Source organism: Phacochoerus africanus, chromosome 14 (assembly GCF_016906955.1).
Source record: "Phacochoerus africanus isolate WHEZ1 chromosome 14, ROS_Pafr_v1, whole genome shotgun sequence".
Lineage (NCBI taxonomy): Eukaryota > Metazoa > Chordata > Mammalia > Artiodactyla > Suidae > Phacochoerus > Phacochoerus africanus.
In genome coordinates, this window is record NC_062557.1 from 16,926,155 (window position 1) to 16,941,686 (window position 15,532).

Sequence of the window (15,532 nt, forward strand, 5' to 3'; positions counted from 1 at the left end):
TTTACACCATACATCAAATTCAGGGACAATGCACAGAGGAGAACTGACATGAGCCCTGGTTTAGGCTGGGCTAACGCAGACTCAGGCATCCTCCTCCCTTCACCTCTAACCACGCAAGGCCAGTGTTCTGCCCCAAGGGAGATCAGTTAGTCTCCTGCCTGGGATCAAATGCTGCTGACAGCAGGCCTGGCTGTTAAAGCCTTGTCCTTGTCACTGCTCCCCCCTTTCTGGCCAGTGTCTCATAAGCTAGACATCATGGGGCAATGCCCTGGCCAGCACTACATTTATCTGTCCCCATAGAGGGCACTGGGTGAATCAGGCTCTGCTGCAGGGCAGAGGTTAAGGGGGCCCACCCAAGAGTTAGAGTCCTGGGTTAGAGGCCTGATCGAGTTGTCCACCAGGCAAGCTAGTTACTTTCCTTATGTCTTAGTTTTCTCATCTAAAAAATGGGGCTGGAATTTCTGCTGTGGCTCAGCGATAATGAGGCCAACTAGTATCCATGAAGACGCAGGTTCAATCCTTGGCCTCCTCAGTGTGTTAAAGGATCCAGCGTTGCCGTGAGCTAGGGTATAGCTGCAGATGTGGCTTGGATTTGGCATTGCTGTGGCTGTGGCAGTGGCATAGGCCAGCAGCTGCAGATCCAACTCAGTCCCTTGCCTCGGAACTTATGCTGCACATGCGGCCCTAAAAAGCAAAAAAAAAGAATTTAAAAAAATGAGGCTGCTAATATAACCTCACAGGGTGATTAGCGAATAAACATAAGGGGTTCCCTTGTGGATCAGCGGGTTAAGGATCTGGTGTTGTCACTGCTATGACTCTGGTTTACAGCTGTGGCAAGGGTTCAGTCCCTGGCCCAGGAACTTCCACATGCCACAGGTGTGGCAAAAAAAGAAAAGGAAAAAGAGTTAATACAGGCGATCTGCACAAAGCAGTGTCCTAGCACAGAGCAAGTACTCAAAAATCCTTAAGCTTGACTGGACCAGTGAGACGGCTGTGCTCCCTCCCACGGTCAACAGCAGAAGAATTATGAACAGAAAATAGCAAGAAATGAAGAAAATTGTGAGATACCCCTTGGGGGGAGCAGCCAGTTTTGAACTGGTGTGAGTGTGGTAAGCAGGGTGGCTTTGGTTTGTGGCCCGAGGTGGCCAGGCATGGCTGTGAAATGACTGAAAAAGGAAAGGGTCTCTGGTGTTCTCATCTGTCTTTCCCTCCACCGGTGGCTTAGCGCAAACAGGGATGTGCCATCACCTTCATGACTCAAGCCTCTGATCCAGGTGCTGGTAAGGGTAAGATCAGGGCATGGAAGACGCACTGTGCTTGGGAGGGGCCCATAAAAAAGAGGAGGGGCACTCGAACCCTAGACAGCTGTTTTCTCTCTTCATCCCCTAAACTCGCAGGGCAGGTGAACTGCCGTCTAAGAAGTACTTCCCCCACGATTGCTCCTCCCTTGGGGAGCGAGGGGAAGCTCAGAGTGAAACTCTGACACATGAAGTTATTTCACGGGGTTGGGTCGGACTGACTTGGGAGTTTCGGTGCCTGGAGTTCTCAGTCTTAGGGCTCATGCACCCGGACCCTCACCCCCTGAATGAAATGGCACTGGTACACACTCTTGGACAGAGAAATCTACGTGCCCATGGGGAAAATAACAAGACATCTGAGGAGCACAACTAATTCAGATGGATACAACCCACTTGATTACAGGTTGTATCTTAACAAATAGACCAAGATTTTAAAAGTAGCTTAATAAAATCTACTCAGTAGTTTGTAATAACACACATGGGAAAAAAAAAGCATTGATATAAATACATGTATAACAGATTAACTTTGCTATACACCTGAAACCAGTACAACATTGTAAGTCAACTATTCTCCAATGAAATTTTCAAAAATGAAAATAAAAGTAGCTTAATAAACATGTGAAAGAGAGAAAGGAAAATATTACCAATATGACACCAGAACGAGAAAACATAAAGAACAACCAAACCAGGAGTTCCCACCGTGGCTCAGCAGAAACAAATTCGACTAGGATCCATGAGGATGCGGATTCAATCCCTGGCCTTGTCCAGTGGGTTAAGGATCCGGTGTTGCTGTGTCTGTGGCGTAGGCTGGCGGTTGCAGCTCTGATTCGACCCCTAGCCTGGGAACCTCCATATGCCTCAGCTGCGGCCCTAAAGACAAAAGACAAAAAAAAGAAAGAAAGAAGGAGGGAAGGAAGGAAGGAAGGAAAGGGAGGGAAGGAGAGAGGAAGGAAGGAAATATGGGGGCGGAAGTAGTGGTGGTTTGCGGTATAGAAGGGCAATCAAGCTACATACACATCTGAAAGAAATCTCACAGGAATTCGGAAGGGACACGAACAGGATGTTCACCACAGCATGATTTGTGGTGGCAAGAGTTGGAAGTACTCGGGATCTCCATCACGGAAGAATGCCTGGGTAAGACGCACCACGCACCCTGAAGGAGGACATAACGGTTAGAAGCAAGGGATTAGACGGATACACAGAAAAGAACATAGTGATAAGTAGGAAACGGAATAAGATATAAGCCACAATAACATTTCTATAAATTCAAAATACATGCACACAATCTCACTGATATCATATTGTACATGAATGAACTAAAATTGAAGCTCCAAGGAAAGAAATGCTTATTTTTAACTTAGCCAGACAGGTTTAAGAATTTATGCTAAAACTGAAACTTCTCATATTTTCTAACATAGATATGCAGGAGATGTTAATTGTTATCAACAGCGTTATGTAAACTGGCTGCAAAAATGACAAGAAAAGGGAGTTTCTGTCATGGCTCAGCAGTTAAGGAACCCAACTAGTATCCATCAAGACTCAGGTTCGATCCTTGGCCTCGCTCGTGGGTTAAGGATCTGGCATCATCAAGAGCTATGGTGTAGTTCACAGACACAGCGTGGATCTGGTGTTGCTGTGGCTGTGGTATAAGCTGGCAGCTGTAGGTCTGATTCAACCCCTAGCCTAGGAACTTCCATATGCCACAGGTGTGGCCCTGAAAAAGCAACACACACACAATGGATTTTGAAGATTTAGGGGGAAAAAAAGATTGCAATAAATTTCACTAGTAATTTTTGTATTAATTACATCTTGAAATAACATTTTGGGTGCACCGACTGGAATAAAATATATTCTTAAACATTTTGGGGGATGCCATGCCTGTGGCCTGTAGAAGTTCCCGGGCCAAGGATTGAACCCACACCACAGCAGTGACACAAGCTGCTACAGTGATTAACACTGGATCCTTGACCCACTGTGCCACAAGAGAACTCCAAACATTTTATTTATTTGTTTATTTATTTATTTTGTTTTTTAGGGTCGAACCCACATCGTATGGAGATTCCCAGGCTAGGGGGTCTAATCAGACCTACAGCTACCAGTCTACACCACAGCCACAGCAATGTGGGATTTGAGCCGCATCTTCAACCTACACCACAGCTCATGGCAACACTGGATCTTTTTTTTTTTTTTTTGTCTTTTTGTCTTTTTGCCATTTCTTGGGCCACTTCCTCGGCATATGGAGGTTCCCAGGCTAGGGGTCTAATCAGAGCTGTAGCCACCGGCCTACGCCAGAACCACAGCAACACGGGATCCAAGCCACGTCTGCAGCCTACACCACAGCTCACGGCAATGCTGGATCCTTAACCCACTGAGCAAGGCCAGGGATCAAACCTCAAACCTCGTGGTTCCTAGTCAGATTCGTTAACCATGGAGCCACGACGGGAACTCCAACACTGGATCCTTAACCCACTGAGCGAAGCCAGGGATCAAACCCACAACCTAATGGCTCCTAGTCGGTTTCGTTTCTGCTGCGCCATGATGTGAACTCTGAGAGCTCCAAACATTTTAAAATACATGCATACTAGGAGTTCCCGTCATGGTTCAGTGGTTAACAAATCCAACTAGGAACCATGAGGTTGTGAGTTCGAGCCCTGGCCTCGCGTGAGTCAAGGATCCAGCGTTGCTGTGAGCTGTGGTGTAGGTCTCAGACGCAGCTCGGGTCGCAAATTGCTATGGCTGTGGTATAGGCTGGTGGCTACAGCTCGATTAGACCCCTAGCCTGGGAACTTCCATATGCTGTGGGTGAGGCCCTAAAAGGACAAAAGACCAAAAAAAATAAAATAAAATAAAAATATGTGCTATGGTGATTTAAGGATCCAGTGCTGTCGCTGCAGTGGCTCAGGTCATTGCTATGGCTTGAGTTCGATCCCTAGGCTAGGAATCTCCACATGCCACAGGTGTGGACAAAAAATTTGGAGTTCCTACTGTGGCACAACAGGATTGACAGTATCTTGGGTGTGCTGGGATGCAGGTTCGATCCCAGGCCCGGCACAGTGGGTAAGGATCTGGAGTTGCCTGTAGCTTCCATTTAGCATGCAACTGTGACTTGGATCTGATCCCTAGCCCAGGAACTCCATGTGCCATGGGGCAGCCAAAAAAAAAAAAATTTTTTTTTGATGGTTGCCTGTTTTAATATTGTAATGTTGAGTGTAGTTTAGATGAGAAGGTAATGAGATAAAAGGGAATAAACAAACAGAGAGGAGTTCCCGTCGTGGCGCAGTGGTTAACGAATCCGACTAGGAACCATGAGGTTGCGGGTTTGGTCCCTGCCCTTGCTCAGTGGGTTAAGGATCCGGCGTTGCCGTGAGCTGTGGTGTAGGTTGCAGACGCGGCTCGGATCCCGCGTTGCTGTGGCTCTGGCGTAGGCATGCAACAACAGCTCCACATAGACCCCTAGCCTGGGAACCTCCATATGCTGTGGGAGTGGCCCAAGAAATGGCAAAAAGACAAAACAAACAAACAAACAGAGAGGTCTTGAATAAAACATTGATGAATGAAGGGTATGCATCAATGAGCGTGGATTCACCCAGCCTTCAGGATCTGACTCCTTGCTATCTAGGAAGGAGGAAAAAAGCAATGAATAACCTGAAGTTTCAGTGACCCTTAAGGCCCAGAGGATCCAAGTAAAGGCAGAAAAGGAGTAGAATGGTGTATAAAATAAAAATTTCAAGTACCATGGTAGAACTGGCTGTTAGAGCTCTTAAATCTTCTCCTCAGACTTCATTCCCTTGGCTATTTTAGTTCAGGTGGAGAAGGCTGCAGATTTGGCCTCACCACTCAACATTCTGCCTAAAAAGTTGAAGCTAATTTCTGTGCTGAGATGAAGACAGTGCCGCCTAGTGACATATCTGTGAACTGAACTGTGGGAAGAGGACACTGGGAGCCACCCAGCAACAGGTGGGTTAGAGTCCGCCTAAGACCTAAAGCAGAGGGCAGGACAGCTGGTGTTTGGCAAAGCGATTTATAGATGAAAAGCAGCATAGAGCAAGTTGGAATCCTCACCAGTCATCCAAACTGTTCTCCCAGACATCCTGACAGCTGCGAGGGTCTTTAGAGGCCCAAGAGAAAAGGGAGTGACTTGCCCAAGGTCACTCTATGAGTCATGGCAGACCGGGGACAAGAACCCGGGGCACTGCTCAAAGGCAACAGCGGGAGCTTGAAGAGCTGATGGGGGTTCCCTTGGGGAAAGGTCTGGTCCTCAAGAGAGCTTGGAAGCAAGCAGGCATCCATGAAAGAGCTGGCCTGGCACCACTGTATGGATGGCTGTCAGTAAGGAGGAAGATATTCAAACTCTTGGCAGGCAATTTTTCTCAGCATTTGGGAATGTGCTTTCAATGCTAAAGAAGATTCTCTTTTCTCAGTTTCCCTTTCCACCAGCTTCTTTTACTTCTTGAATTCTGACTTCCTCCCTGGCCCTTCATCTGTGACTTGTCTGTGGCTAGATCTGTGGTCTTGTCTCTAGGGCTTCTCTTCTGTGCTTACAACACCGAAGTTCTTTTTTTTTTCTTTCTTTCTTTTTTTTTCCTGTCTTTTTGCCTTTTCTAGCGCCGCTCTTGCAGCATATGGAGGTTCCCAGGCTAGGGGCCCAATCAAGGCTATAGCCGCCAGCCTACACCAGAACCACAGCAACTCGGGATCCGAGCCGCGTCTGCAACCTACACCACAGCTCACGGCAACACCAGATCCTTAATCCACTGAGCAAGGCCAGGGATCGAACCCGCAACCTCAAGGTTCCTAGTCGGATTCATTAACCAACGAGCCATGATGGGAACTCCGAACAACACCGAAGTTCTGTCACTGACCTTCCTCTCCTTTATCCCCTTTATCCAGGTTGCCCTCCTTCACGCATTCAACCAACACTTAAGGAGCATCCTCAGTATGCAGGCACTTTTACAAGTTGAGGAAAAGGCCATTCCTGGCCCCAAGGAGCTCACAGTCTGGTGTGAAATATGCAGATATATAAATAAGTACAGTTTTAATATAATGATAAATATTCTCACAAAGGTTTCTGGGGTTTTTTTTTGGGGGGGTTGTTGTTGTTGTTTTGTTTGTTTTTTGCTTTTTCAGGACTGCACTCACAGCACATGGGCATTCCCAGGCTAGGGCTCGAGTTGGAGCTGCAGCTGCCAGCCTACACGACAGCCACAGCAACACCAGATTCGTAAGCCTCTGAGCAAGGCCAGGGATTGAACCTGCATCCTCATGGCTACTATCTGGATTTGTTGCTGCTGAGCCACAACAGGAACTCCTCTTACAAAGGTTTTACAAAGTATAACATAACCCCTAAAAGAAGCATTTAGTTCTAACTAAAAAACCTATATGTCTAGTCCCAACTTCTTTCCTAAATTGTTCAAGCTTCATATTTTCAATTGATCTTTGGATAGTCTCACCTGAGGCACGTCAAACTCAATATTTGTTTGTTTGTTTTGGCTGAACCCATAGCATATGGAAGTTACTGAGCTGGGGTTGAGCTCGAGCCACAGCAGCAACTCAAGCCACTGCAATGACAAAACCAAGTCCTTAACCCATTGTGCCAAAAAAGAACTCCTCAGTATGTGTGTGGATATATATATCCAGATTACTCTCATTCATGCATTCAACTAACATTTAATGAGCACCCTCAGTATGCAGGCACTTTTAAAAGATGAGGAAGAGGCCATCCCTGGCCCCAAAGAACTCACTGTCTGGTGTGAAGCATGCAGACATATAAATAAATACAGTTTTATATACTGTATATATATGTGTGTGTATATATATATATATATATATATATATATATATATATAGTCTTTTTATGGTCACATCCACCACCTATGGAGGTTTCCAGGCTAGGGGTCGAATCAGAACTGTAGCCACTAGCCTACACCACAGCCACAGCAACACCAGATCTGCAACCTACACCTCATGGCAGCGATGGATCCTTAAACCACTGAGCGAGGCCAGGGATTAAACCTGTGTCCTCATGGATATTAGTCAGACTCATTTCCGCTGAGCCATGATTGGAAATCCTCCTCAGTATATTTTATTTTCGTCTTTTTAGGGCCGAAACTGTGGCATATGGAGAGCTAGAGGTCCAATCAGAAATGTAGCCACCAGCCTACACTACAGCCACAGCCACAGCAACTCGGGATCCGAGCTTCTCCCATGACCTACACCACAGCTCATGGCAATGCCAGATCCTTAACCCACTGAGCAAGGCCAGGGATCAAACCCATGTCCTCATGGATGCCATTCGGGTTCGTTAACCACTGAACCATGACAGGAACTCCTCCTCAGTATATTTTATCTTTTCTTTTTTTTTTTTTTTTGTGCCTTTTTTTGAGCTGCTCCCGTGGCATATGGAGGTTCCCAGGCTAGGGGTCTAATCGGAGCTGTAGCTGCCAGCCTACGCCAGAGCCACAGCAACTCGGGATCCGAGCTTGTCCGCGACCCACACCACAGCTCACGGCAACCCCAGATCCTTAACCCACTGAGCCAGGCCAGGGATCGAACCCACAACCTCATGGTTCTTAGTTGGATTTGTTAACCACTGCGCCACGGCGGGAACTCCCTCCTCAGTATATATATATATATATATTTTTTTTTTTTTTAATAGAGACTTTATTTTTTTTGTTTGTTTGTTTTTTTGTTTTGTTTTGTTTTGCTTTATCTAGGGCCACTCCCACGGCATGTGGAGGTTCCCAGGCTAGAGGTCGAATCGGAGCTGTAGCCACTGGCCTACACCAGAGCCACAGCAACGTAGGATCCGAGCCATGTCTGCAGCCTACACCACAGCTCAGGGCAACGCCGGATCCTTTAACCCACTGAGCAAGGCCAGGGATCGAACCTGCAACCTCATGGTTCCTAGTCAGATTCGTTAACCACTGCGCCATGAAGGGAACTCCCCTCCTCAGTATATTTTAAATCTAGCTTATCCCCTATCTCCCACATCATATATTTGTGACACAAAAACAAATAAATAGTAATAACAAAGTCTATTTAAGACAACTATGGTGTATACTCAAGACTGGAAAAAATCAAGTCTATGTTTAATCCATTGCTATGCAATTTATTTAAAGAAAAATGAGAGTCTGCCTAGAACTTAGAAAAGGGAGAAACAAAGAAATTTATTATTTGGTAGGTGTCCTCTCCAATGAAATAGTGTTTTTTTCTAGCAGTCAGGTATATATGCCCCTTTTGAGGAAAGGGAAATAATAGCCAGTAAGATTATTCAATTCACTCTTGTTTGGAAGTCTATTCTCACCAAGCAGTCTTCTAGTTAGAATCTTAATACCCTAAGGAGAAGGAATTGGATAGGAATATTTCTCACTGTAAATGAATAACTCAGAACCCTTTCCATTTTCCACCTTTTTTTCTTTTTTTTTAATTTTTTTTTAATTCAACCGTCTCGTATCCTATAATAATAGAAATATAGAATTGCCTAGACTCCCTAGCAGCCTCTTTGCTGCGCTCCAGGCCCTTACTCTCTCCTCCAATTCACATAATCCTCAGCTGTTAGCATAATCGTTCTCAAATCCCATTCTTATGAGGTCACTCCTCAGCTCAATCACCACCAGCAGCAACCTTAGTCTATTTTATCAGTCTGAAGTCATCAGCCTGGAACCCAAAGCTTATCAACTGTCCCCAACACCACCATTTCAACCATGCTTATACAGCCCCCAACCCAGACAAGCTAATTTGCTTTCAGCTATCCATTTCTCTTTAAGTCTGCAGCCCTCCTGGCCATAGGCCCTGTGTAGCACATCTCAGAACTCACTGCATCCAAAATGCTTTTTTTTTTTGGCTGCACCTGTGGCATGTGGAAGTTCCCAGGCCAGGAATCTATGCCACAGTTGCGACCCATGCCACAGTTATGGCAACACCAGATCCCTAATCCATTGTGCCACACAGGTACTTCCCAAGATGCAATTTTTTATTTTATTTAATTTTATTTTTTGCTTTCTAGGGCCACACCTGTGGCATATGGAGGTTACCAGGCTAGGAGTCCAATTGGAGCTACAGCTTCCGGCCTACACCACAGCCACAGCAACGCAGGACCCAAGCTGCGTCTTCGACCTACAACCACAGCTCACGGCAGCGCCACATCCTTAACCCACTGAGCAAGGCTGGGGATCGAACCCTCAACCTCATGGTTCCTAGTCTGATTCGTTTCCGCTGCACCATGATGGGAATCTCCAAGATGCATTTTCTGATTAGCCTCAAGACTTCAGACACCACCTTGACCTTAAATCCCTCAAGGCCAGTATGTTCTTTGGGTGCAGAGAACATCCAAAAAGTATCAAGTTATGATAAATGAGAGATCCTTGACCTTAAATCCCTCAAGGCCAGTATGTTCTTTGGGTGCAGAGAACATCTAAAAAGTATCAAGTTATGACAAATGAGAGATCAATTAAGTGGTCAAGTCATTCAATCATCAGATATTCCAAAAATATTTATTGATAATATTTTAATATCTATTCATTTTTGTACAGGGCACTGTGCTAGGTCATGGGGAGCCAAAGTCCCTGCCTTCATAGAACTTACAATAAACAAACATAATTAAAATTACCATACATACTATGAAGGAGAAAAATGAAGTCTCTGTGAAGAGAATAATAGGATGGAGCTAATTCAAAAAGAGACATGCACCCCAATATTTATTGCAGAACTATTTGCAATAGCCAAGACATGGAAGCTACCAAAGTGTCCATCAACAGATGTGAGACACACACACACACACACACACACACACACACACACACGCAATGGAATATTACTCAGCCATAACAAAGAATGAAATTTGCCATTTGCAGCAACATGGATGGACCTAGAGATTATCATATTAAGTGAAGTAAGTCAGACAGAGGAAGACAAATATCGTATGAAATCACTTTATGTGGAATCTAAAAAATAATACAGATGAATTTATTTACAAAACAGAAACAGACTCACAGATATAGAAAACAAACTTATGGTTACCAAAGGGAAAGGGGAGGGGAGGGAAGGGATAAATTAGGAGTATGGAATTACAAGATAAAACTATTATATGTAAAATAAACAAGAACTTATTACATAGCACAGGAAACTATTTCAATGTCTTGTAATAACTTATAATGGAAAAGAATCTGGGGGAAAACATACATATCACTGAACCACTTTGCAGTCTATCTAAAACTAATGCAATATTGTAAATCAACTGCAATTCAGTTTTTTAAAAAGAAGAAAAAAATAGGATGGAGCTAATGGAGCTAATAATTTAGATCAGGTGGCACATGGAATGCTTCGAGGAAGTGATATTAAGCCTGAGGGCTGAAGGATGACTAAAGTCTAACAAAGAGAAAGGGAGAGTTCCCATAGTGGTACAGTGGAAACGAATCCGACTAGGAACCATGAGGTTGCAGGTTCAATCCCTGGCCTCGCTCAGTGGGTTAAGGATCCGGTGTTGCCATGAGCTGTGGTGTAGGTTGCAGACCTGGCTCGGATCCCATGTTGCTGTGGTTCTGGCGTAGGCTGGCAGCTATAGCTCCAATTAGACCCCTAGCCTGGGAACTCCATATGCCATGGGTGTGGCCCTAAAAAAAAAAAAAAAAAAAAAAAAGAGGGCATAAAGAGAAAGGGAAAAGTGCTTTAGGAATAAGTAATATTTGTAAAGGCTTCCACTTTAATCACTCAGTCAATACTTTTATTTTTTAATTAACTAATTAATTAATTAGCTTTTTAGGACTGCACTCACAGCATATGGAAATTCTACATGCTATGGGTTGAATCCAAGTTGTAGCTGCTGGCCTAAGCCACAGCCACAGCAACTCCAAATCCAAGCCATGTCTCTGACCCACACCACAGCTCATGGCAACGCCAGATCCTTAACTCACTGAGCAAGACCAGGGATCGAATCCAAATCCTCATGGGTACCCATTGGGTTCGTAACCCACTGAACTACAACGGGAACTCCTCAGGTAATATTTTTAAGCATCAATTAGAGATGTAATGCTTTTCAAAGAACACTGTAGAGAAATACAAGATTTGGCCTTCTCTTAAGGAGACAAGATGTAAATAGAATAACTAATTTTATTCATCTGCTCAGGATGCTATAACAATTTACCACAGACTGTGTGCCTTAAAGAACAGAAATTTTATTCTATCACGGTCTGGACGCTATCAGTACACAATCAAAATGCTAGCAAATTTGGATTCTAGTAAGAGCTTTCTTCCTAGCTTGTGGATGGCTATGTCCTCTTGCTACGTCTTCCCACGACACATCCATGGTTCACGTGCATGCACAGGTGAGGGTGATAGAGAAAGAGAGTGAGCTCTTTAAGTCTTTTATAAGGACACTAGTCCTATTGGACCATGGCCCCATCCTTATGATCTTATTAAACTTAGAAGCCCCATCTCCAAATACAGCCACACTGGGAGCCCGGGCTTCAACATATGAATGGGGCAGGGGAGTGGACACAAACATTCAGAATGAAACATCAATAAATAAACAGAAAATAATAATAGAGACAGAATGATTTTATTCTATTCATTCACTAAATGAATAAGAAGGAATATGCATCATGTACAGGCATACCTCATTTTATTACACTTTGTTTATTACACTCACAGATATAGTGCCTTTTCTACAAATTGAAGGTTTATGGCAACCTTGCATCAAGCAAATCTATTGGCGATATTTTTCCAACATTTACTCATTTTGCATCTCTATGCCACTTTGATGATTCTTGCAACGTTTCAAAATTTTTCATTATTATATTTGTTATGGTGATCTGTGATCAGTGATCTTTGGTGTTACTACTATTGCCTGCTGACACTTTTGTTGTTGTTGTTGTCTTTTCAGGGCCGCACTCACGGCATATGGAGGTTCCCAGGCTAGCGGTCAAATCAGCTGTAGCTGCCAGCCTACACCACAGCCACAGCAACACTGGATCTGAGCCACATCTGAGACCCACACCACACCTCACGGCAACGCTGGATCCTTAATCCACTGAGCGAGGCCAGGGATCGAACCCGCCGCCTCCTGGTTTCTGGTTGGATTTGTCTCCGCTGTGCCACAATGGGAACTCCTGAAATATTTTTAAATTGAGGTATGTGCATTGTTTTAATATAATGCTCTTGCATACTTAATAGACTACAGGATACTATAAATGTACCTTTCTTTTTAAACTTTTATTAGATTATAGTTGGTTTACAACATTGTAACAATTTCTGCTGTGGAGCAAAGTGACCCAGTTATACATATATATACATTCTTTTTCTCATATTATCTTCTATCATGTTCTATCACAAGTGATCGGATATCGTTCGCTGTGCTATACAGCAGAACTTCATTGCTTATAAATGTAATAGTTTGCATCTACCAATCCCAAATTTCCAGTCCATCCCACACCCTCCCCTCCCCCCCTTGGCAACCACAAGTCAATTTAACTTTCATATGTACTGGGAATCCAAAAAATTCATGTGACATGATTTTTTTTTTTTTGATACTTGCTTTATTGTGATGGTCTGGAATAGAACTCATAACATCTCCAAGATATGGCTGTATTAAGATACTTACAGATACTTAGTATGCCTGTACTAAGATACTAACAGATACTGTACTAAGTGTGGAGAATACATTCTGGAACAGGCAAACAGGGCTTTTAACCTCATGGAGCTTACTGGTTAGATAGGAAGTGGACAATTAAACAAGTAGTCACAGGGTGATAAGAGTAATGACAAGTATGGTAGCAGTCTAGTAACAGCAGGGATAACAAATCTATCTCTGTATTCAATAGGTCAAAAAAACTAAAGAAGTGTGTTTGGAGGATGGGCAGAGATAGCCAGGTGAAGAGCAGAATTAGAGTGTTCTGGAAAGAGAGAAAAGTATATACGGAGTCTCAGAGGCAAGAAAGTGGGTCAAGAAGTTCCATGCAGCTGGTATAGGGAAGGGAAAAATAACTTCCCTCTACCCTCTTAAGTTCAGTGTCTGCGGCCCTGCAAATTAAACTGACAAAAGACAGATTAACAGAATTTTTAAAACAAGAGTTTATTTACACATGGAACATGCACTTACACCGGAGAAATCAGTGATAAGTAATTCAAAGAGGTGGTTAGAATTTGGGACTTACATACCATTTTAGCAAAGGGCAATACACTTGTGGAGAAATAACAAGACAAAGAAAGGGTTTGGGCTTCTAGAGGTGCTAAACTGTAGAAAGGTAAATACAATGGGGAATCTAACAGAAAATAAAGGTTATTTTAGTAAGGTTTTTTTGGTGCAGACTCGACTCAGTGCCAATTCTCTGTCGCCAGTGATAATGGTTCTTTTCCCCCTCTTTTTACAGGAGAAGGGAGAGGAAACAGCTTCACAAAGGGGAATTTACGTCCTGCTTTTAGGTAGATGGGGGAGGGCAAAAAGATCTGTTTGCTGCTTCTTAATTGCTTTCAGTTCAAAATAATCCTCAGGCATTTTCTGATCCCCTTTGCTGGAATATGTAGTATAAGAGGGACACAGGTGAGATAAGGCTGAATAAGGAGACAGAGACTAGACCTTGGACAGCCTTGAAGATAAGTTAAAGGGTTTGGGTTACTCCGTGAGAACAATGGGAAATCATAAACTGGGACATGTAAAAAGTTAAGAAATAGAAACTACAGAATTCCCGTCGTGACTCAGCAGTTAAGGAATCCAACTAGGAACCAAGAGGTTGCAGGTTTGATCCCTGGCCTCGCTCAGTGGGTTAAGGATCCAGCGTTGCTGTGAGCTGTGGTGTAGGTCACAGACATGGCTCGGATCTGGCGTTGCTGTGGCTGTGGCGTAGGCTTCCAGCTACAGCTTTGATTCAATCCCCAGCCTGGGAATTTCCCTATGCCGTGGCCCTAAAAAGCAAAATAAAATAAAATAAAATAGAGTTGGGAGACCAGAAGAGGGAGCTTTCATACCCTCAGACCACAGCAGAGGCCAACAGGAAAAAGAAAGACTTCCTTTTTCTGGCAAGAGCTCAGCCAGTGAGTGACTATCACAACACAGCCAATGAAAAGTCAAGAACTTTTTGTTTACTACAGCCCTCCCAACTTCCTTTTCCCCTCTGTAAAAATGCTGTCTTCCGTTTTTGCTAGGGACTTGGACATGGCTCACCGTGGTTGCAGACCCTGAGTTGAATCCCTTTGCTGATCCTTAATAAACCCTTTTTTTTTTTCCCCCTGAAGAAAACTGGCGGTCTACTTGTTTAAGGTCAACAGTGGGGAGGCTTAGGGAAGAGAATCCTGACATGATTGAACTTGTTTTTGAACGTAGGTGATGCAATAACAGATACCTCCTAATTTTAGGAGGTAAAATTAATATGGCTTTGAGACTAGATATTAGAATTAAAAAAAGGGAGTGGTTTCAGGTTTGGGCAATGGGAGGAGATGGTGATGTCTTAACCTGGGATAGGTAGCATTTCACGTAGGAGAAATGAGGAGTTCCATTCTGAACAAAGTACCTGTGAGACATCCAATGGACAGCTAGACAGAAGAGTCTATCTGGAAATACAAATTTTGGAACAATTTTAGATGGAAAAACTGAGGCCATGAGAATGAATGGGGGGTTGCCTAGGAAGAATGTGTAGGGTGAGAAGCCCTAGAACTGACATCTGAAACACTCTAACCTTAGGGGATCTGCAAAGGAAACTGATAAATCACAGAACAGTAGGAGGAAAAGCAGGAAATTGTGATCAGAGATGCCAAAAGAAGGGGATTCAATGAAGAGAAAAGAGAAAGTGGGGGGCATGCAAGGTCAGGCAATATAAAGAGAATGAGGCAGAGTACAATTGGGGCAAAAGAAGGGTACAGATAGAGAAGGACTGAAGGAATTCGGAAGAGTAAGCTTACTCTGGGCCTTATCAGTGGGCCTGCACCTTGCTAAGGATACCATGTCTAGCTTCTTGAATAGTTCCCTAAATGCTGGCCTCCAAATCCGAATGAACATGAAACAGACCATGAATCAGGCTAAGGAAAAGGACAATTTACCATGTTTGGAATAATGCTGATTGTAATTTAACTCCACTTGCCAGCTAAATATATGTGGAGAACAGGTGACAGCAGGATGCCCAAGGGGTTGCTGGATGGTGAGTTTAAGTAGGTCAATCAGGAACAGAAAAGGAAGTGAAAAATGCTCTGAAAGATTCCATCAAAGCACAACTTCAAACGATGTGGCCTTGCTGTACATGAGTACA